Source organism: Rattus rattus, chromosome 2 (assembly GCF_011064425.1).
Source record: "Rattus rattus isolate New Zealand chromosome 2, Rrattus_CSIRO_v1, whole genome shotgun sequence".
NCBI classification, from domain to species: domain Eukaryota; kingdom Metazoa; phylum Chordata; class Mammalia; order Rodentia; family Muridae; genus Rattus; species Rattus rattus.
Genome location: NC_046155.1, coordinates 91440616 through 91465303, shown reverse-complemented (window position 1 = coordinate 91465303; position 24688 = coordinate 91440616). Strand labels below are relative to the sequence as shown.

Sequence of the window (24688 nt, the reverse complement as noted above, 5' to 3'; positions counted from 1 at the left end):
AGAAACCCCTAAATTTTCACTGTAGTGGTTTTACACAGTTTACCATATATAGGTTCTATAAGGACACACACACACACATACACACACACACACCAAACTGTGTGCTAACAATTGTAATGGGGCAACTCCATGAAAGGTCATTATGTATTGAAAGAAATACTCAAAGTACAGTTGGTAATTTGCCACAGAGTGATATTGCAGATAGCTTTCTCTTTTGAACATTTCAGTTGGGCCAGTGAGATGGCTCAGCAGATAAAAGTGCTTGCTGTGCAAGCCTATCACCTGAGGTCAATCTCCAGAACACACATGAGGTGCAAAGAGAGACTGACTCCACATATGCACTGACTCATACCACCCACATCATACATACATACACGATAATATGATGATCATGATGATAACAGGGATAGGAATGGCTCAGCCAGTAAAGGCTCCTGCTGCAAAGCCTAGTGACTTCAATATGATCCCTGGGACCCACATGGGAGGAGAGAACTGACTCCAAACATGCACTCTCTCTAACCCTACCCTGCCCCCATAGTAATAGGAAGAAAAAACTGGCCAGACAACGGTGATGCACACTTTTTTTTTTTGTCTTGTTCTGTTGTTTTTTGTGTGTGTTTGATTTGTTTTTGTTTTTGTTTTGTTTTTTTGAGACAGTTTCTCTTGGCTGTCCTGGAACTCCCTCTGTAGACCAGGCTGGCCTAGAACTCAGAGATGCACCTGACTTTGCCTCCCAAGTGCTGGGATTAAAGGGATGCTTCACTCCCTCTGAGTTTAAGATCAACCTAGAGTGAGTTCTAGGACAGCCAAGGCTACACAGAGAAATGCTGTCTCAATAAAACAAAATAAATAAAAAACTTTTGATTTTCTTTTCTCAGCCCAAAGTATATGACGGGCATCAGGTTTCAGAACTAATTTGGAAGACTGATTCTGAATAAATCTTGCATATAAAGAACACAACTGGGGTTGGGGATTTAGCTCAGTGGTAGAGTGCTTGCCTAGCAAGCGCAAGGCCCTGGGTTCGGTCCCCTGCTCCGAAAAAAAAAGAAAAAAAAAAAAAGAACACAACTTCTTATTATAGCAGTGGTTGCAACCCCTTTGAAATTGAGCGACTTTTTTTTTTTTAAAGATTTATTTTATTTTATTTTAGTACACTGTAGCTGTCTTCAGACACACCAGAAGAGACATCGGATCCCATTACAGATGGTTGTGAGCCACCATGTGTTTTGCTGGGATTTGAACTCAGGACCTCTGGAAGAGCAGCCAGCGCTCTTAACCACTGAGCCATCTCTCCAGCCCCGAACGACTTTTTCACAGGGGTCACATATAAGCTATTTTTCATATCAGATTTTTATATTATGATTCATAACAGTAGTAGAATTACAGTTATAAAGTAGCAACAAAAATAATTCTGTAGCCGGGTGGTAGTGGTACATGCCTTTAGTCCCATCACTTGGGAGACAGAGGCAGGCAGATCTTTGAGTTTGAGGATGGTCTAGAGAATAGAATTCCAGGACAGACAGGGCTACACAGAGACACCCTGTTTGGGGGGGAAGAGAGGATTACGGTTGAGGGTCATCACAACAGAGGAATTGTTTTTAAAGGCCAAAACATTAAGAAAATTGAGAACCACTGCTTTATAACATGACCAGGCACAATGGTTCATGCCTATAGCTCTAGCACTTGGTGGACTAAGACAGGAGGATCACCATGAGTTGGAGACCAAATAAGGCTATCGAGTAAGATTTTGTCTCAAAAATGTAAATGGGCTGGTGAGACTGCTTAGCGGTTAAGAGCACTAACTGCTCCTCCAGAGGACCTGAGTTCAATTCCCAGCAACCACATGGGGGCTCACAACCATCTGTAACAGGATCTGATGCCCTCTTCTGGTGTCTTCCTCTGAGGACAGTGACAGTGTACTCATATAAATAAATACATCTTTTTAAAAATGTAAATGAAATGAAGAAGAAAGAGGAGGAAGAGGGAGGGAGGAAGAGGTGGTAGTCATATAGGCCATTCCTTTCCTTGTTTTTGGCACCAAATTAGAGTTTATTAAGAGTTCAATACAGATTTTAAGCACTAGAGTTAAGAGAAAGAAAGTGTTCAGCAAGAAAGTAAGACAGGGGGGGAGAAGGATGTGGGCTTCTCAAAGGAGAGTCTGCCTTTTATTTTCTGCCTTGAAACAATGTCTCAGTATGGAGCCAAAACTAGACTGGAGTTCTGACTCCCTCAGCCTCAACCTCGCAAGAGCTAGGATTACAGATAGGAACTCCTGAATCTTTCTTTTTCTTTTTGAACGACTTCTTTTTTTTTCTTTCTTTCTTTTCTTTTTTTCTGAGGTGGGAACCGAACCCAGGGCCTTGCTCTTGCTAGGCAAGCACTCTACCACTGAGCTAAATCCCCAACCTCTTTTTCTTTTTTTCAAGATTTATTCATGTATGTGAATGAGTGTTCTATTTTCGTGTACATCTGCATGACAGAAGAGGGCATCAGATCCCACTATAGATGGTTCTGAGCCATGTTGTGGACGCTGGGAATTCAACTCAGGACCTCTAGAGCAATCAGTGCTCTTAACCATTGAGTCATCTCTCTTGCCCTTGGAATCTTTGTTTCTTTTTTTCTTTTCTTTCTTTTTTTTTGTTTTTGTTTTTGTTTTTGAAAGTTAAAAGGTCAGGTTTATTTGAGGGCAGCTCCTAAGGAGCAGGGAAGGGAAATCACCAAGCAGATAGGGAGATGGGGGAAGGGGGAGCCTGCCCATGCAGGGAGAAATTCAGAGGTCGGGGAGGGGAGGGAAAGAGAGACAAAGATACCAGAATCTTTGTTTCTTTTTTTTTTTTTTTTTTTTTTTCTTTTCTATTTTTTCAGAGCTGGGGACGAACCCAGGGCCTTGCGCTTGCTAGGGCGCTCTACCCTATAAACTAAACAACCCCAAGAATCTTTTTTTCTTAATATCCCCGAACACGAAAGGGACTAGGGTTTATTAAAAGACATTTTTAACAAATTAGAGAACAGGGAGTTAGTAGACATTCCTGATAGTTTCACACTGCTTAGGCTGATTGTCTATGTATGTAGCCCTATTTAGCCCCGGAAGCAGAGAGATGAATGTTGATGTTCATTTGATTTCTCCTTTTTCTTTATCTGTTCTACACAACCTTAGCCCATGAAACGATGACATCTATAATCAGAGTAGGTCTTTCCCCTCAGTTAAACGTTTTTAGAAAAATCCTCACAGCCTTGTCCAGGGATGCTTATCCTCTGTGACTTCAAACCTAGGCAGGTTGAGAATGAACGTGAGCCACCATACTTCACATGTTCTAGCCAAAGAACTTACTGCCTGAGAGGGAAAGAATCAGCTCCGGACTCCCAAGACCAAGCTCTCAGCACCAGAGATTTATTTCCTGCCAAGGAACAGAAAACAGGGAACAAGAGACAAGAGATAGAGGATGAGGGAGAAGGTGAAGGGAACAAGGGAGAGAGAGGAGGCACATTTGCCCCAGAGGATAAAGTACTGCCTCTGGATAGAGAGAAGACAGACATGGCATACAGGGAAATGGCTGTTTATGAAGGTAAAAGGGGAAACCCCGTGTTAGGATGAAGTGTTTAATTTTAACTGCCCAGAGCTATGCTAAGCATGCTTGAGCTGACTAGTCACTTCACCGCTACATTCTGGGTTTGTCAGGCCTGTCATGGAACCAGCTCCTGGCCCCCTCCATGCCTTTCCATGGAAGCATCCAACACCGCATATGGCTCAGTCTTGGTCTTGTCATTGAACAAAATCCTGTCCAGAGATAGCAGCAGGAGGAACTTGCAGAAGGAGGAACTTTCAGCACTTGAGTTCCCTAGTACTCAAGCAGGCAGCTCACAGTTACCTGTAACTCCAGATCCAAGGAGTTGTATTGGTCTGAGCAATCTGAAAAACAACCTTCAGCTTCACCCAATGTCCAAAATTATCTATTTGATACTCTGATGACTGTTTTAAAAACCTGTCTCTCATTAAGATAGGCTATTTTCAGGGCAGGACATGGTGATACATGCATTTAATGCCAGCACCTAGGAGGCAGAGGCAGGCAGATCTCGGCGAGTTTGAGGTCAGTATGGTCTATAAAACAAGTTTAGGACATCCAGGGCTCTGTTACAGACAGAAAGCCTGACTGGAAAAAACAAAACAAACAAAAGTCATTTTCTGGCTGGATGATGGCAGCACAGGATACGTATGTGCAGGAGTCTGGAGAAGGGTATCGCGGAACCCTGGGAGCTAGAGTAATAGGCAGTTGTTGGTCCTGGGAACCAAACTTAGGTCCACCCAGCGGAGGACCTGGGCCCCAGGTGATTAAGTTCTTTCTACTTCGGTACATACTGTCTTCCACAGGACTTAGGGAACACTTGGTAAAGTTGAGTTTGGATCCAAAGGTCCCCAAACTATCTTCAGTACCACATAGGCTCTATGGTTTATTGTAGCCAAAGGAGTAAACCCTTTTGTAAATTTGGAGATGTAGCTCAGGCATTAACATGGTTATAATCCTGGGTTTGAACAAATAGGAGATGTCAATGCAGGCCTGTAATTCTAGTACTCAGGAGGTAGAGGCTAGGGGATAGAAGGTCACCGTTGGTTACATGAGTTATAGAAGTGAGACTGAGAGAGGATGACCAGAAATATCAAAGGGATAGAACTAGATATTTCATGAATTTTGGAATACCAAGGATAGAGTGATCTCAGAGAGCCTCTAGGGTTTCTGGTAACCGAGAGATTCTGATAAAGCTAATGTCTCTAAGATGTCCCCAGGGCTGGTGAGATGGCTCAGCCAGTAAAGGCACTGAATCAAGCCTGACGATGACCATAATTCAAACCCTAGGACCCACATAGTAGAAGGAAAGAATGAATCACGCAGGTTGTCTTCTGACCTCCAGTCAAAGAGGAAGTGGGACTGAAAAGCAGCTCACGGGCTGGGGAGACGGCTCAGTGGTTAAGAGCACTGACCGCTCTTCCAGAGGTCCTGAGTTCAATTCCCAGTAACCACATGGTGGCTCACAACCATCTGTAATGGGATCTGATGCTCTCTTCTGGTGTGTCTGAAGACAGTGACAGTGTACCTGCATACATGAAATAAATAAGTCTTTAAAAAGAATATTTATAAAAAAGAAAGAAAGAAAGAAAAGCAGCTCAGGAGCACATTTCAGATCTGCCTGATAGACTTTACAATCACTTGTTCCCTCTCCTGCTCATATTCAATCACAGCAGCTTGCTGGGAGCAAGCAAAAGAAAATTTCATTTTCAAATTCCAGTTAGTCATAGGGAGAAAATAAGTTCAAGGCACCAGGCCCTAGGGGAACTGGGGACTTCCCTATAGCTGAACGGCTTCTGCTATAAACAGTTGTGTGAGGCAAGACATCTCAAGGACAACTTCCCCATCTTGATGGCAGGGTTAGACAAGTTCACATGAAGTCGACCTGCTCCGTTGTTCCCTTATCACTATAACCTGGGACCTAATGTCTGGGAGAAAGAATTAAGGACCTTGAAGCTGGGTGCCCTAGATACAGCCCAGTCTCCAATGGATACTCCCTTGTTTAACCCATAATGTCAAAATACAATTGAATAACACTGCAGTTCCCCCAGCTCCTACCCCTCGATTTGTGTTCCCATTCTATAAAAATGTACAGGGCTGGAGAGATGGCTCAGCGGTTAAGAGCACCAGCTGCTCTTCCAGAGGTCCTGAGTGCAATTCCCAGCAACCACATGGTGGCTCACAGCCATCTGTAATGGGATCTGATGCCCTCTCCTGGTGTGCATGAAGACAGTGACAGTGTACTCATGTACATAAAAAAATGAATAAATAAATCTTTTAAAAAATGTACAATCTCCCTTCATGGAAGAAGGCTGTCTTCCTGTACTCTCAGAAAATAAAGCCTTCATTTTAAAGCTTCCCTCTCTAAATTTCCACCCAGAACCCAGCAGTGGTGGCACGCGCCTTTAGTCCCAGCTCCTGGAAGGCAGAGGCGTAGCCTGGTCTACAGAGTGAGTTCCAGGACTACACAGAGAAACCCTGCCCTGAAAAACTAGACAGACAGACAGAAGGACAGACAGACAGAGGATAGATAGATAGATAGGCAGACAGACAGATAGATTATAGGTAGGTAAGTAGATAGAAAGATAGATAAGATTATAGGTAAGTAAGTAGATAGACAGACAGACAGACAGACAGACAGACAGAGGTTGCAGCTTAGACTGACAACTTGAGTTTCCTCCATAGGACCCACTTGGTGGAAGAAGAAAACCAACTTCTTCAAGTTGTACTCTGACCATAGCACTCATGTCCAACACATACAGTTGGGTGATGTGTATGCAAACACATAAGTTTAGTGAAAAGATAATGTTATTTGAAAAGCAGTCCACCAAATTCCTGTATGCTATGCCAAGGACATCAAGATGGGTATAGAGTCACTCCTATTGCATCCATGTATTAGGTGAAATTCAGTCAGATCAAATGGCTCTAGTTAACAATCCTAACAGAGAGGGCATTTTAAAGGACACTTGAGTCCCTCCTTCTGACTATCAGACTATTAAAACAATGGACTCCTTGCCTGGTGGTGGTGGCATATGCCTATAATCCCAGCTCTTGGGAGGCAGAGGCAGAGACTGTTCTACAGAGTGAGTTCCAGGACAGCCAGGGCCACAAAGAGACCCTAGCTTGAAAAACAAAACAAAAGCAATAAGATTAAACAAACAGGGGTTGGGATTTGGCTCAGTGGTGGGGCCTGTAAGCGCAAGGCCCTGGGTTCGATCCCCAGCTCCAAAAAAAAAAAAAAAAAAAAGAAAAAAGAAAAAGAAAAAAAAAAAAAGATTAAACAAACAATGGATTCCAAGAAATTGGAATTCTCCTTTCTCTGCCCCATGAATCCCATGCTAGAAGAAAATGGCTGAAGCTTGGGCCAGCCAGAGGGGGAATATTGTATCCTGGAGACTGGCAAAGCTATGTTAATATTGGCCCTCTACTTCATCCTAAATCCCATGTAGGAAGATGGACTTGGGAAGGAGTTAGAAAGGGTTCCCTCAATCTTAACTATGCCTCTTAGTGTGGCCACACATGGAATGAATCTCTTTCTGCTTTTCAATAGTAATTTACTCTTTTAATTGGCTTATTAAGGAAGGTAGCTTAGCCTAGCTAATTAAGGTAGCTAAAGCATAAAACTCTGGCTACACAGGGCGAAGCAAGGGTCTGTGCTCCTGAGACCCTCAGTTTCTAAACACTACACCGGGAAGAGCTTTGCCATGCTGCGCTCCCATTCCAGCAAGAGAGAAGAGCAATTGGGGAGGAGGGTGTAGGAGGCTGCCTAGTGCCAGAGGCGGCCACACTAGGATGATCAGATGCTACGGAAGTGGCTGAGTCAGGGGCCAAGCATCGCAGTGACTCTGGCAACTGCACCTCCCGGCCTGGACTACTCAGGATGACGCTGCTGGCTGACCGGAAGGGCTGAGTCAGCGCTCTCGGGAGCTGAGGCTGGAATCTAAAGTCATGAAGTGGTCCAAACTGCAAACGCTGTACACTGGTTCAGTGAAAGCTGCCTTGTTGGTAAAGGACACGCAGTAAGGTTGGTCTACTGGGCCAGGTGCAGAACCTTTGAAATTCTAGAACCTGGGAAGTGGAAGAGGAGGATCAGCAGTTTAAGGCCATCCTGAGCTATGAGAGGCTGTCAAAATCCGCAAGCTTCCAAGACTGGTTAGATGAAGATCAAAGACACTTATACTTACCTGGAAGGGGAAATACCATAATCACGAAAGATGATTTCTCCAAAGCGAGGTTTAATCCATTGCACTCCGTGTGTACTGACCCCAAATTCCGGGAAACTCGACCGCGCAGTTTGTAATAGGGGAACCACCGCCCCCCCCCCAAAAAAAAACAAAACAAACAAAAACCAAAGAAACTTGCCTAGGGCCAAACAGAATGATTCATTAAATCTATTCCAAAGTTCAATGAACAATATCAATGCACACACACAACCACAAGTTTATTTGTTTGTTTCATTTTAAATTTTATTGTAATCTCAGCATCTGGAAGGCCTAGGCAGGAGACTTGTCACAAGATGGAAGCTAAGGTGTATCCCTGGGCTACAGAGAGAGACCCTGTCTCAAGACACAAAACCAAACCAAAAGAATCAGGATGTATAGTCTCATTATCACCCTGGAGGCAAGAAGCAGGGGAATCAAAGCCATTGCCAGTTACATTATTGAGATACTAACTAAAAAAATTAAATGAGAAATTATAAAAGGGCAATTTTAAGAATCGCAAGAAAAATAGAAACTTGATCTCCAGGATGAAATTCAAATAGGATTAAATATGAACACCCACCTTTTTTTTTTTTTTTTTTTTTTTTTTTTTTTTTTTTTTTTTTTTGGGGTGTGTGACTGGGTCTCTGGCTGTGAGGGGACTAGCTGTATAGATTAGGCTGGCCAGAAACTTAGAGTACCTCTTTCGCTTGGGTGGCTGTATCAGAGGAATGACCCCTCAACCAAGTTAGCTATGTGTCTTTGAACAGGTGTCTTAACTGTCTCAGTTTTTCCATTTAAAAAAAAGTGGGGAAAATAATATTATAGTTCTTGCGAGAGCTAAATGAAATCATATTTGTGAGTACTAAGAATGATGTAGTTAATGCTCTAGAATGTTTTGCTTATAAACAAATATTACTGTCCTTTTGCTATTGAAGAGAATATGGTATGTAGTGAGTCATTTTGTCTTGGTTTGGTTTGATGAGGCAAGATAATACTTAAGAGGCCCAGACGAGCCTTGAATTTGCTATGTAGCTGGGGATGACCTTGAACTCTTTAAAATTATACTTATTTTACCTCATGTCTGTATACCTAAGTATAGGTACCACATATGTGCAGGAGCCTTTGGGACAGGGCACAGGACCCTTGAAACTGGAATTACAATTATCGAGCCACTATTTGGGTGCTGGGAACCTAACTCCGGTTTATTTGGCTTTGCTTGCTTGTTTGTTTGTTTTTTAGAGAAAAACTGCTCTTGGCCACTGAGCTATCCCTCCAATCCAACCTTGAACTCTCCATCCTTCTAGCTCTTCCCAAGTGCAGGGATCATAGACATTGATCCATTGTATCCAGCTTGCAGGGAGGAACGGTGGTTGAGTCTGGCATGACTGTCTTGGATGAAATGATGGAAATGTTTCTTTACAAACTCTTCCTACCTGTGAAAATGAACTCAAAGTCCTTAATTAGATCAGTGATTTCATAAAGAAGTGGATAATGCTGAAAATAGATATGTCACAAGATCTTTTGGGTTTCGTTTTTTTTAAGACTTATTTATTATATCTAATACACTGTAGCTGTCTTCAGACACATCAGAAGAAGACCTCAGATCTCATTACAGAAGGTTGTGAGCCACCATGTGGTTGGTGGGATTTGAACTCAGGACCTTTGGAAGTGCAGTCAGTGCTCTTAACCACTGAACCATTTCTCCAGCCCCAGTTTTGTTTTTCAAAGCAGGATTTCATTGTGTAGGCTTAGTTGTCCTAGAACTTGCTCTGTAGACTAGGTTGGCTTTGAACTCCGAGATCACCTGCCTCTGCCTCCCAATTGCTAGGATTAAAGGTGTGTGCTGCCACCATGCTGGCTACTAGATACTTTGAAAAGATTTGTATTTAGAAACTTGTACCCATCCTGAGCAACGAGACTATACATGGAAGAAAATGACCATCAAGAAATCCTTCCTCAGATAGGAATTTAGCTCTAGGGTAGAGCTCTCTCCTAGCATTCCAGAGGGAAATGGCCATCAAGAAGTTCTTCCTCGGGGTTGGGGATTTAGCTCAGTGGTAGAGCACTTGCCTAGCAAATGCAAGGCCCTTGGTTCGGTCCCCAGCTCAAAAAAAAAAAAAAAAAAAAAAAAAAAAAAGTTCTTCCTCAGATAGGAATAGGGTAGAGATCCAGGGTAGAGATCTCTCCTAGCTTTCCTGAGGCCCAAAGTCCAGTTCTCCTAAAATGCTAGCATTATGGGCATGCACCACCATGCATAGTTTTCTGTGATTCTGGTAAGAGTCCAAGGCTTTCCACATGCTACGCAAGCACTCACCCAACCAAGCTACTTCTTAGTTCTACAGACACGGAACACTACAGAACTCTGTGTTACCTTTGACTCATCTGGTTGACCTAATCAAGCCTATTCATAGTCTGTCCCAGAGGGCTGTTTGATAGGAATGATAATAATTAACTAGAAGAATCAAATTTTCTCTTTCAAAGATTGAATTTGAGACCCAGATAATAAGTGCTTAATAACAGAGACAGAAGCTAGAAGGTACACAGAGAAAGGGCTGTGACTGGAAGATATGACACAGCAGAAACCAGAGGCAAACATGAGTCTGCTATTCAGAGGCATAGAAGGAAATGAAGTAGGACCATTAGATATAGACAGGGCCCAGGAAAACGTCCAGACAACATACCTGATTTTCTAGGTTGCCTGGGATCTAGTATAGCCTCTCAGGACCCAGAGTGAATTTAATACCCCTCAAAGCCTTAATCTAGATGACTGACATTCCTTTTCTTTTCCCACAAAGCCTTGGAATAAATCAGTCATCTTAAGTAATGTGATCTTTGTAACCAAGGATTCTAGCTCTTATTTTCTTCAAATCGGGCTTTCCCATTTCTGTGCATTTATTTACCCATTTATCATCTCCTTCGCTTGCTTGGACCGTTCTGCCCATGAAATACTCACAAAACTGTTATGCTTCAGAGCCCAGAGCCAGCTCTGATGCCTCCTCCTCCACCCTGCCCTCCCTGATACTTTAGTTACAAGCAGTGACTCCCTAGTTCCTCAGAGGCCTTCCTCCTCCATCTCTATCTCTTCTCCTCCTCCCCATTGCTCTGCTTCTTTTTCCCTGTTTCTTGTTTTGGAGATAGAGACTAATCCCAATTCCTAATCCTCCCCTGCTTCAGCCTCTAGGGTCCAAACATTAAAGATGTGTGCCATTGGGGTTGGGGATTTAGTTCAGCGGTAGAGCGCTTGCCTAGCAAGCGCAAGGCCCTGGGTTCGGTCCCTGTAGTGCCATATTGGATTTGGGCCTGGCCGCTTTGTAACTGCATGGCCACAGTTAAGAAGTTATGGGATTGTTGAACAGGCCTCTCCCATGTATTTACGGCACAGGAAGAAAAGACCAAGTAGTAAACACCCGTATCTCCACTGCATGACCTCTGCTGAGCCCGGCTGATGCATGTGGAACTGACACACCTGGACCACACCTGGGTGGTGGTCAGTTTACTTCTGCCTTTTACTTCCTCAGCCTTTATCCTTGAGATTTAGGCTGGTCTTCTGGGATTTCTCCCTAATTAATTCAGGTCTTGTAGTCGGTCTTTTGTTACAGAAGTCGAGCCAGGTAGTCACGAGCCAGGGTTTCCCACTGTGCTTCCCAGTTATTTTCTACCTGGAGACTTGGGTATATAAGTGGTGAATAAAGCTACAGGAGTCTCTCACTCTTCTTCCTCACTCTCACTCTTCCTTCCGCTCTTTCTCTCTCTCTCTCTCTCTCTCTCTCTCTCTCTCTCTCTCTCTCTCTTCCTCTCTTCCTCTCCTGGCTTGACATGATAACCTGTGTGTGTGTATGTGTGTTTCTTTCATCCCGTAGGCTTTCGCCCGATTCTTGGTACTGTGTCGGTGCTGGCGCCGACAGGTCCCCAGCTCCGGAAAAAAAGAAAAAAAAAAAAAAGAGATGTGGCCATTATACCCAGCAGGAGTACTGTCTCTCTCTATTTTCCACTCAGACTGGGTTTCCAGGTTTCCAGCCGGCCTCCAACTCCTCTACCTGACCATAGCTACCATGACCTTGAACTCCTGATCTTTTTGCCTTTACCTCCCAAATGTTTGAATTACAGGCAAGAGAGCACCATGCTTAGTTTGCCGGGGAATCAAGCTGTGCTGTCGTCACTCTTTAAGGTAAAGCCCCACATTCTGTACAGCTTGGTCTGGCTGGGCTTGGGGATGAGGAAGTGAAGAACAGATGCACAGACACATGCGCAGACAAGCAAGTATCAGGGTGGCACCAACTACAGAGCTGTTGCAGTAACCTCTCCAACCTGAATGTGCCGCACAAAGAAAATTACTATGAGTACAAGCTCGCACCTAGATTGGGCAGATCTACCACTACACTATCCTATTCCCCGCTCTGAAATCCCTCATCACTTGTGGTTTTTCCATGCCATGTCTTCAGCTCCCTCTTCCTCCTTCTCCTCTGACCCCTTCTCTCTACTTTTCCCCTCCAACTTCCTTCCCCTGCCCAAATCTTTATTTTACAAATTAAATGGGAGAAGTTTCTGATAAGGTCACCAGATTCCTGAGTACTGGACTAGGCCGCCGTCCTTGGGGCAACGGAATTAGCATCAAAATACAAGGCAAACCACAACACAGAACCACCCAGAATCTCAGCATTTTTATGCTTTAAAAATTGTTGTTTGTTGTTGTAAAATATAAAAAATAAAAAAAAAGTATTGGTGTCTTTTACCTCGCTTGGTCCTGCACTGCAGTGCCCCAAGATATCCCAACTTCGCTGCAGTGGCCCAGTGTCTCTAGCTGCTGCACACTTTCCTACACTCAAACCCTCACATAAAAGAACACACAACACAATAATCTTAGATCTAATTGATAAGATATAATTGTCCACTTAATCATACAAAGCCCAGTACCATCCATCCCTTAAGAACATTTGTAACAACCTGTAAAGGTACAGCCTCCCACGACAAGCCTCGTTCTATCCTGTACCTGCCCCTCACCTGTATTTTACAAATTCAATGGGGGAGAAGGTTCTGGTGAAGTCACCTGATTTCTGAGTACCTGACTAGACAGCTGTCCTTGGGGCAGTGGAATTAGCATCAAAATACAGATAACTCCAGGGCAAACCACAACAGTTGTTATTATTCAGACAAAGTCTTACTACGTAGGCCAAGCTAGCCTTGAACTCATAGAGATAAACCTTCTCTTTATCCCAAGTGCTGGAATTAAAGACATTGCTTACCCTTGGCTAAGCAATTTATTTTTCAGCAATAATTTGTCATACATAAATTTACACTTTGTTAAAGATAAAAGCAATGTTGCATAGTAACAATGTAGGTTTGCTTGCTTATTTGTACATAAGAATAAATATTAGCCCGGGAGTGGTGGCATATACCTTTTATTCCTGCACTCAAGAGGCAGAGGCATGGGGTTGGGGATTTAGCTCAGTGGTAGAGCGCTTGCCTAGCAAGCGCAAGGACCAAGGTTCGGGTCCCCAGCTCCGAAAAAAAAAAAAAAAAAAAAAAAAAGGCAGAGGCAACCAGATCTCCATGAATTTGAGGGCAGCCTGGTCTATACAGAGATTTCCAGGACAGCCAAGGCCACACAGAGTAACCCTGTCTCGAACAGACAGACAGACAAAGAAACTAAACCATTATGTTTCTACAAGAGTGTACAGCTTTGTATGTATAGTAAAAACACCACAGTCCATAATGTCCAATGTTAGCCAGGTGTTTGAGGCAGCATTCGCCCACATTGTGTAGGGTGATGGCTCACACAGTATAAAGTATACACACTGCATGTCCAGAACCCAGTCTGTGGTGAAAACTAGTAGGTGGCAGCAAGGGCTAGAACAGCTGGCAAGAACTCAGAGTCATTGCAACTGGTATTTGTTTGTTGTACATTCAGAAACCTTTTACTGTTGCCAAATATTTCGAGATCCCCCACACTGTATTATAACATTTATATGGGGGTCGGTCCTATAGTTCAAAAGGCTGTGAATTTAATTGCTTTCTCTCTTTTGTAAAGTTTAAAAAAAACAGAAAGAATTAAAAGGAAGTAGAGAGGGAAGGAGGAAGGGAAAGAGGGAAGGAAGACGTGTCTGATGTTTTCAATATACTGAACCAGTATGGTGGTGCTCTGTACAATGTTAAGAGATCAAGGTTGGGGTGGGGATTTAGCTCAGTGGTAGAGCGCTTGCCTAGCAAACGCAAAGCCCTGGGTTCGGTCCCCAGCTCCAAAAAAAAAAAAAGAAAAAAAAAAAAAGAGATCAAGGTTACTGAAAACCATAAAGATGGTGGGGCAAGAAAGTTAAAACAACCTTGGGACTGGGGTATAACACAATGATAAGTCATTTGTCTAACATGGACATTTAAGCCCCTGCATTTAAATAAATAAATAGACTCGAGGAAAGATAGCAATGGACAGTGGGCAGTACACAGTAGAAATTGTGTCCTCTCAGTTGCTTTTAGCTTTGGTTTCAGAGAAAGGGTAGCTGAAGTTAGCTTTGAACTTCTAATGTCCGTGCTTCAGTTTCCTGAGTCCTGGGGTTGTAGGCTCATGCTACCATACACAGCTAACAGGATACTTTTGAGTCTTACTTTCTACATAGTTGCACAATTGCTGGAAGTTCTGTTCACATGCTACCTGTGTTCAGGATTCAAAACATTCACTGAAGCATAGTGTCCAGAAAGGCTTTAGTTGTGCTCTTGCCAAGAGGTGAGATCTGAGTCATAGATGAATCATCCCATGGTAATAAATTCCCACTCCTGTAGCTTTGTTTTCCAACTTGGCTCTGACACCATTAACCTATATTCCTTCAGGGTCTGTGGGGACATGTTAGCCAAGCTTACGAGGCTTTTGTTTTGCAATTTATTTTCTCTGTTCACTGACCTCCAACGTGTTCTCTGGCATGTGTGTATCTCTGTACACAAATAACAAATAAAGGTAGATATAGAAGAAAAAATGTAAGGAAAGGAAGGAAAAAGGAAGAAGAAAATTATTTGTACAAAAGGGACAAAGTTGTCATTATTTGATTATCCATCTAGAAATCATCAGCAGACAGCATTAGAACAAGTAAGATATAGCAGCAAGTCTATTAGATACTTCTGATGTAGGAGCATACGCTTTTAATCCCAGTACTTGGGAGTCAGAGGCAAATGGATGTCTATGTAGAGAGTTCCTCAAAGTAACGGACTCTGCCTCAAAAATAAATAAATAAATAAATAAATAAATAAATAAATAAATAAATAAAATGTTAAGAGATTCAGAAAGTCACATGCTTTAATCCCAGAACCCTGGAAGCAGAGTCAGGTGGATCTCTGAATTCAAGGCCAACCTGGTCTACATTGGCCATCCAGGACTAGAGAGAGCCCGTGTGTGTGTGTGTGTGTGTGTGTGTGTGTGTGTGTGTTGGGGGCAGCAGGATGCAGTTAAAAACTAGTCCTATACTGGAAAAAAGTTTGATACTTAAAGTATACAACAAATTCTTAAAATGTGTAAGTATTAGGCAAACAACTAAAAGTGGGCCAAGTAGTATGGTGTTACATTCATGCCTGTAATCCCAGTACTCAGGAGATAGACAGAAGAGCAACGGATTTTAAGACTAGCCTCTGGCGCATGGTTCCTCTATGCCCTAACTGAATTGTAGTTCCTAAGATGACCAAAATAAAGGCCGTTACCGAGGAGTCTGAGGCACAGGGGTAGGGCTGCAGCCAGCAGCACAGGTACCAAGAGCTGCTCGTCTACCTGAACCCCATCACACAGCACCCTGGCTTCCCACCACCTGATGCGCAAGCGCTAGGAATGCATCAAGAAGGCCCACGAAGCAGAAGCAGATTCGTCACGGGGTGAAGGAGGTTCAGAAATTTGTCAACAAGGGTGAGAAAGGGATCATGGTTTTGACAGGAGACACATTGAGGGGTACTGCCGTCTTCCAGTTATGTGCGAGGACCAGAATTTGTACTACGTCTATATTCCCTCTAACGGACCTGGATGCAGCTACAGGCTCCAAGCATCCCACTTGTGTGATCATGGTGAAGCTCCACGAAGAATATCAGGAGGCCTATGACAAGTGCCTGGAGGAAGTGCAGACATTGGCTACACCTCTGTGAGAGACTTGGGCTACAACCCAGCCCCTATTTCAATAGATGGTGGGCTGGCTGCAGGTGGCTGCCCACCCTAACAGCATCTCCCTGATTTCTTGGTGTGTGGATCTTCCCAGGCAGTTCCAAGCAGCTGTTCTTGGAGGTAGAGCCAGCATCTTTGTCGTTATTGCCATCTCCTTTTGAACTTTGATGAAGACAGTTCCAAGATTATGGAATAGAAGTAAATGCTAAGGTGAAAAAACAAACAAACAAAAAAACAAAACAAAAAACAACTAGCCTCTGATGTATAGCACATTTGAAATTAGCTTGGAGTCTTATCCACTCCCCGCAGCCCCCAAGCACACACCCTTATATCCTCCCTCAACTCTGCCTCCTCAGTCCAGACTTCATGGTATCAGTTCATAGGTCCACGTCACATGGCCTGATCTTTCGTCATGGTGCACCTGCGCAGCTCTCACAGTGGACGTGGCTAGTTTCAGGTGTGTGAGAAAGTCAGGTGCTAGTCATGTACTTAGCTGCAGTCCCGGGCACCATCTTGGGACTGCCGCCACACCCGCTCCCCACATCCTTTGTGACTGTATAGCTCAGAATGGCTCCCTACATCTCCCCCTTTTTTTTTCTTTTATAGAAGACCATTAAGATTTCCGGGGAGAAACTGGGCAGAGGAGCAAATGACCGAAAGAGGTGTAGCCATCTCTGTCTTAGGATCGACCTCTCAACCCCAGCCTTACCCGTCGTAGGGTCACCTTGTCGTCCTCAAGGCCCTGTGTCTTAGGTTGGTCAGGGGCTAGAGGAAGTTGCCCGTCATTGAGATGGCTACCTTGGGTCATCTTACCATTCCTCCCAAAAGCCCAGGGACGAAAGGGTAGGGGCCAGATGGCTTTACTTTAGGAGATTGTGGAAGTTGAGCCTTTCTCGATATGTGGTGGGCATCTTGTCTTGTTCGCCTGTGAGTCTGGAAGCTTCAGCTGTTAGGAACCAGAGTTGTGAGTATGTGACGAGGCAGCTGTCCTTGAGGCAGTGGAATTAGCATCAAAAATACAGAGAACTTCAGGGCAAACAACTTTGGAAAGCAAAACTCAACCTCCAACAAACAATCTAGTCTCCAAAATCCAGTCTCCAAGACACCGAGTATATACAAGGTTCGACTGTCAGTTCTTACGTATGAACGCATGATGGTGTGGTCTCCAATACCTCAACAAAGAGACATTTTTTTCTCAACTTTCTGTTACCAATGTTACATTTTTTTAACCATATCTAATAACATAAACGCCAATAGTCCATAACCAAGGCATGTAGAGAATAATTATATATTTAGAACCAATCAGAAACAAAATTGAAGTGGCTACACATATCTTTAATATTTAGACCAAACACCATTATGACTTTTCTAGCTGTGATTTTAAGAGAAGCACATTGTCACCTGCTAAGTCTAATAATCAGCTCATGCAGACGCTCATCCCCGGGCAGCTTCTCCAGCTGACCTAGGCTCTTAGCTACAGGTGCAGGGCACCAAGGGCCGATTGAAACTGCTTTTTATTCATTTGTTCCTTTTTTGAAAGGAGTTAAAATCAAATCAAGGTGTGAACAACAGCAGATAAAGTTTTTACCATTTTCTCTTCTGAACATGAAACATAAAACATTTAAGCAACGAGAAACAAAAACCACAGACATAAACTGACATACATGGACAGCTTCGTGCACCAAGGACAGACAATAGACATAGAGGGGAAATACTATATGGTTTCCCACCGAAGGGACCCAGATTCCAATAGGAGTATTTTCACTCACAACCCAATTGCATTAACTCCATCAAGCTGTACATGGGCGTTGAGATGTCCTTGGGGGTGGGGGGAAGGAAAAATGAAACAAATGCCATAGCTGATGTGTCCTGACTGGTCCCAGCTGAAAGTCCTTGAGACCAGGAATCCAAGTAGGCACACTCTGTAAAATACAACTCTCAAGACAAAAGTTTCGAATCCAGATATCTTTTTGTTTAATTCTCCTGAATAAATTTTTCAGGTGGCCTACCTCTATCAAATCTGATCAGTATGACTCTGGGAGGTTTCCAGAGCCTAATCACACCTTTTAAAAACACAAAGACAAAATCTTTCTCCCAAAATACTGTGTTCCTTAGTCTGAAACCAGAAAACCTTGTATCTTGTACTCTCTCCCAGAGTAATAATATAACCATAAAACTCAAAGTCACACCTATCATAATATCCGCTTGTTCCTGGAGCAAATCGACCCTTTGATACAGCAGCAAAATTCCCGTTTTCAACTGACTATTAATATTACCCTGAACATCTAAAGCTTCTGCAACACCTGCGGATAAATTACTTACAGCTGCTGCAGTCTGTACTAAGGAGGTTAGGGATATGGCTGCAGCAATGGCTGCGGCGGCAGAAACTGTGCGACTTGTCCCAAAACCGGGAACCTTATTGTCTCAATCCGAGAACTTAACCCTGGTCCCAAAACCGGGAACCTTATTGTCTCAATCCGAGAATTTAACTTGTCCCACTTACCTGGGAACTTACCGGCTAGCCACCGGGGTAGTGGGTTCTAAACAGATAACTTCCAGGAAGACTGATAGGTTGTCCTATGGTCTGAATGTTTAGCTTCCTCCAAATTAATGTTATTATTTAAATTTTATTGCGCTTTTTTTGTGTGGTTGCATGTACATTCAGAAGTCAGAGGTCAGTTGGGGGAAGGGAATGGGGAGAGAAGGGACAAGGGAGAAGAGGGTAAAAGCAAGAGAGCAAGAGCTTGAGGAGGGGGCAAGCAGCTGCTTTTATAGTGTCAAGCACACCTGGCTGTTGACAGGTAACTGTGGGGGTGGAGCTTAGACAGAATGCTAACAGTTGGCTTTCTCTTTCCACCATGCAGAGCCAAGAGACTGATAGATATCCTCTGGAAGTCATCAGTTTAGTAACAACTACCTTTACCAGCTAAGCCATCTCACCAGTGATCCCAGTGAGAATATGAAGGTTGCCTTGGAAGCAATTGATGGGCTTGCAGATAAAACTAGATGAAAGGGCTTTGTAGCACAGTGGAAAGATATGCACATGGGGTTACTAGAGGGCAGTATTTTGGAAGGTAAAACTCATGGGTATTTGTGGTGTGTGTGTGTGTGTGTGTGTGTGTGTGTGTGTGTGTGTGTTGTGTTTCCTTATATATAGTCTTGTGCACATACTCATATGTGCCTGTGTGAGAGGGCTTGCAGTTGGTATTCGGAGTCTTCCTTAACTTTTCTCCACTTTTCTTTACCAGTAGAGATTCTCTCACTGAATCAGGACCTCTTGATTTCCAGCTGTTCTAGCTACCCTGCCTGCCTAAGCTTCCAGGGGGTTGTCACACCAATTTTGCTTTTATGTGGGTCTGGGGATCTCAACTCAGTTCTTCATGCTTGCTTAGTGAGTGTTTTACCTACTGAGCCATTTCCCCATCCCTCAAAGGTCTTTCATATATCTTTCAGGTAGCCCTTCAAGTCCTTTGGGGTTTAGTTGTAGTGACTAATCTGTGCAGTCTGCCAACCACCTACCGTCCTTCAGGTGCAACTTGGCAGCACCCCATTTCACATCGGTATTTATCTCTGCCATCTTGCTCCAAGACATCTGTGTTACGCAACTCTGATTTCCTGTGGCCACCTGTTGGGGAACTTAGCATGTCATAGTTCAGAAGTGTTCAGTCAGGTTGAACCCCAAGGGGGTGACCCTTTATCAATATAACAGGAACAGACAGATAAATGTTTCTTAATTTCTTTCCCTAAATAAAAAGTCTTGAGATGCATTTCCAATAATTGCTAAGGAAGTTTCACAAGATCTAGTATCTAATTATTCAAACAAAGGCTCAGCACTAAACCCACTTGGAATTGTCTTCTCCCCTTCTTTGATCACTCCCAGACTGTCCTTCACTTTTCTTCCCCATCCCTCTCTTGAGACAGGGTATCACTTATGTAGAACAGGCTGGCCTGGAACTTACACGAGATCCAGGTGCCTCTCCCTCCTGAATGCTTGGGTTAAAGGTGTCCCACCATGCCTGGCCATCATTTTTGTTCTCTGAGTCTTTGTTTCAGTTTCTGTTGAAGGAATCCTCAGACAGAAAAGTCATTACATAAACTGGTATTGAAAATGCACTGAGAAAAAGTTCTGACAATACCCTTTATATGGTAAGGAAGCCTTCACACCTCTTCCTAACTGGACTAGTAAATACTTCAGGTCTTTAGGAGGCTGGATAGATAGCTCAAGAATTAACAGCACTGTCTGCTCCTGCAGTTCAGTTCCCAGCACCCACACAGTGACTCATACTATCTGTAACTCTAGTTTCAGAGGATCCAATCTCTCCACCCCCTTTTTAAAGATTTATTTTACTTATATGAGTACACTGTTCTGTCTTCAGACACACCAGAAGAGGGTATCAAATCCCATTACAGATGGTTGTGAGCCACCACGTGGTTGCTGGAAAATGAACTCAGGACCTCTGGAAGAGCAAGCAGTCAGTGCTCTTAACCACTGAACCATCTCTCCAGCCCCCAATGCCCTCTTCTTCTTTTTTTTTTTTTCTTTTTTTTGGAGCTGGGGACCCAACCCAGGGTCTTGCGCTTCCTAGGCAAGCGCTCTACCACTGAGCTAAATCCCCAACCCCCAATGCCCTCTTCTTAACTGTGAAGTTTGTGATGCACATAAAATCATGTAGGCAAACAGTTCTTAAGAAACTCACCTCTAGGAAGGGTATCACAATGTCCAACCAAAATACAGGTTTTTTTTTCCATTTTCTTTTTTTTTTTGGAGCTGAGGACCGAACCCAGGGCCTTGCCCATCCTAGTTAAGCGCTCTACCTCTGAGCTAAATCCCCAACCCCCAAAATACAGTTTTAAAGAAACGAAAATATCTGGTGTATGTCTGTCATCCCAGCCCTTGATAGGGAGAGGCACAAAGGTGGTGAATGTGAGACACTAATCCTAAAATAAACAAAACAAAACCACTGTGTGTTTGTAGTTATTTTCCTCTTCTCAATGTGCATTTTGTTAAATGTCACCCTTTTCCCTTGAATACTCTGCTAGGTATTTCCTAATATTCATTTTGCATAATGTTTAACTTTTGTGTGTATGTGCAGGAGGGAGGAAGAGACTGGGGATGTAACACAGTTGATAGAGTGCTTGTGTAGCATGCACAAAACCCTGGCTCAATGCCTGGCACCATATGGTGGCACATGCCTGTAATTCCTGTACTTAGGAAATGGAGACAAGGAGGATCAGAAGTTCAACACTATCTTTGGCTTTAAGAATTAAAATGCATTAGTGATTAAATTACCAATTATGGATTGGTGTCACATACAGGAAAGAAATAAAAGTATTTCCCTTTGAAGTTATTTAACCAAGAGTTAGTTCAGATTTGAATTCTCTACTTCATGCTTCCTGTATCTTTTATCCTCTGTCTGCCTGTTTTATGAGTCTGAATCTGTGCTTGCCTGAAGGCTGCCTTGTGAATCTGCTTGTCCCTGCCTCTATGTCTATCTTATTGTGTGTGTCCCTGTCTGTGAGTAGTGTCACTGTATTTATCCTATAGCCTAGAAAGCATTGCTGGGGAAGGAATGGAATACTTTACAGAAAAATGTAACAGAGATTAACAAGGGATTAAGTCATTGGCTCCAACTAACTCCAACTGACCAGATAATTAACAACACTGTTTATTAACTAATACCCATAAATAGTTGCTTTCAAACTTTGTGTTAGATTTTAGAGAGTTTCTTTCAGCTTCTGTATTTTCTGCTTTCAGCCAATGCTGCTAACTGGGTCAGTGACTTGGAAGAGTATGTAACTAAAGCTGGCAGCTACTCATTAGCTTAGGTTGTAAAAACTGATCACATGGGAAATTCAAGACAAGTAAGTTTGCCTGTTACATTGTTCTCTTAAGGCAGGTTAAGCCAATAGCTTGGGTACAAGGTAAGTATATTATTAGTCAGGGTTCTCTAGAGGAACAGAACTTAGAGAATGAATTCCCCCCACCCCCTCTCTCTCACAGAGAGTGGGAGAAGAGGATAGCTTACAGGCTATGGTCTAGCTAGTCCAACAATGGCTGCCTACCAGTGGAAGGTCCACGAATCCAGTAATTGTTAGGTCCAGGAGGTTGCATGTCTCAGCTGGTCTTCAGTATATGCTGGAATCCCAAAGAAGTAGGCTCTAATACCAGTAAAAGGATGAATTTACCAGCAATAGCAACTAAGCAAAGAGAAAATTAACTTCCCTTTTCTATGTCCTTTATATAGGCTGCCAGCAGACAGCATTATAGTATGACTCCAGCAAGTACTGAAGTGGGTTTAATTTTTCCCACTCTGCTTTTATATCATTCTAGGTACATGCAAAGAATATGGCTAGTTCTAAGGTATAAACAAAGTAGTCAAGGAACAAACAAGGCATATACAAAGTGGTCAAAGGACGAAGCATAAACAAAGGCCCCAGGGTATTCAGGGACTTATCAAGATGATCAAGATCTTGAGCCTACTTCCTTGTCCTAGCCCAATGCCAAGTTCTTGCCAATATTCTTGAAGTGGCACCAAGAGTTCTCCACACTTACAGCTGGATCTTAGGAGGCATTTTCCAAAACTGAAGTTCCCTCCTTTCAGATAACTCTAGTCTGTGTGTCAAGTTGACATAAGGCTAGACAGCACAAGGCCCAAGATAGATGGATAGATAGATAGATAGATGGATAGATAGATAGATAGATAGATAGATAGATAGATAGATGGATAGATAGATAGATAGATAGATAATAAAGAGGGCTAGGAAGAGGGCTCAGTGGTTAAGAGTGTATACTGTTCTTACAGAGAACCTGAATTTGGTCCCCAGCGCTTATGTCAGGTGGTTAACAACTGCCAGTAATTCCTACTCCAGTAGCTCCAACACCTTCCGGATTCTGAGGGAACTTGTACTCATGTGCATGTACCTGCTCCTCACTCCAGTTCCATACACATTTTTTGTTTGTTTGTTTGTTTGTTTTAAAATATTAAAAAAAAAACAAACAGGAGCTGGGGGTGTAGTTTAGTTGGCAGAGTGCTTGTTTAGCAGGCAGAAACTTTGATCCCCAGAATCAAATAAATTATGACTGTATCAGTTACAATCTCAATGTAATGAAAGACTGGAAAGAAGGCAACTTAGGGAAGGCAGCATTTGTTTTGGCTGTTTGTGGCTGTTGATTCCAGAGGGCTGAATCCACAGCAGAGTAGAGGCATGAGAGCTAGACGAAGCTGCTTATACCTCCAAACTCCAGAGCACCAAGCAGACACAAAGACTGCAGATAGGTAGGCTTTTTACTCTAAACAACCCCTTCAACCTCCATCCACCCCGTGACCCCCACCCCTGTCTCAAGAGACATACTTTCTTTGGCAAGGCTGCACTTCATAAACAGTGCCACCAACTGGGAACCAAGTGTTGAAATGCCTGAGACTACTGTGACCATATTTCATTCTGACTACATAATGGTATTTACCTGTAATCCCAGAACTCTGAAGAGAAAGGCAGAAAACTCAAGGTCATTCATCAGTACCTGATGAGGCACGGTCAGTCTGGGCTATGTGCAAACCTGCTTCAAAAATTAACAACCACAACAAAACAACCAAAACCAAAACCAAACCAAACCAAACCAAAACACTCCCCACCAAAAAAAAAAAAAAAAAAAACCCAAAACCCATGAAACCAAACCTGGAAGTTTTTCACTGAACTGTAAACAATCCAACTGTATATTTAGACAATGCATCATATTCCTAAAGAGAAATAAGGCAACTCACTCAGCCATGTAACATGCACAATATCCAACATGTAATTAATAATTATCCAACCTTCTCAATGCTTAGAAGGTGGAGGCAGGAGGACACTGGTTTGAGGCCACCTGTGTTACATAATGAATTAGAAACAACCTGAGTAACATAGCAAGATCCTGTCTGGAAATAAAAACAAAACTATAAAGAATAAACACCATCAACAGAAACAAATTACCAGAGCAAGAAAGTTGCAAGGGGGACAAAATGAATAATCTGAGAATTGAGAAGACATCACTTCAGCCATTACACACATTAGAACCAGAAGGAAGAAATGCAGTATGTGGTCTTTTTCATTTGTTTGCTTGTTTTCGAGGGTCTTTTTGTTTTTGTTTGTTTGTTTTTTGAGACAGGGTATGCAGGTTGGCAGTCCTGGAACTTGATATGTAGAGCAGGCTTGTTCTTAAACTCACAGAGATCTGACTATCTCTGCCTCTTAAGTGCTGGAATTTAAAGCAGAAAATCAAAATATTCTTATTCCATGAGAATTTAAATGTATCGTAGAGTATGGTAGTACACTCCTATAATCCTAGCACTTGAGGGGGTGGAGCAGGGTTACACATTTAACAACAGTATATGCTACATGGAGAACTGAATTTCTGATGATTCCTAACCATAAGAATAGCATTTTCATTGCTACTTGATGACTACAATTTTGCTACTGTTATAAATTGTACTGTCAATATATCATATGCAGAGAGGATAGCTGATATTCAACATCTGTGAAATGGTCATTTGACCCTAAATGGGTCACAACCCACAGGAGGAGAACCACTGAAGTAGAGGTTTAAATACCCATACCTGGGATGGGGAGTTTTCACGAACATTATGCATGTACTCTGAATTTAGGAAAAAAGTATATACTGACCTTGCTGAGATTTGAACACTAATTAATAATGTAGGACCCTCTCTCGGGAGACCCCACTCTAGTCTCGGGATTGTACTCCCCCAAGAAACACGAGAGACCGGCTCTTGATGTAAAGCACACGAGGCAGTTTATTA

At 42.9% G+C, this 24688-nt stretch overlaps 2 pseudogenes; both read left to right on the top strand.

The window, feature by feature from the left end:
• The first annotated feature begins 7739 nt into the window (after positions 1-7739).
• Positions 7740-7884, top strand: LOC116895011 (annotated as a pseudogene).
• Positions 7885-15422: 7538 nt separating this feature from the next.
• On the top strand, positions 15423-15877 carry LOC116893942 (annotated as a pseudogene).
• The last annotated feature ends 8811 nt before the right edge of the window (positions 15878-24688 follow it).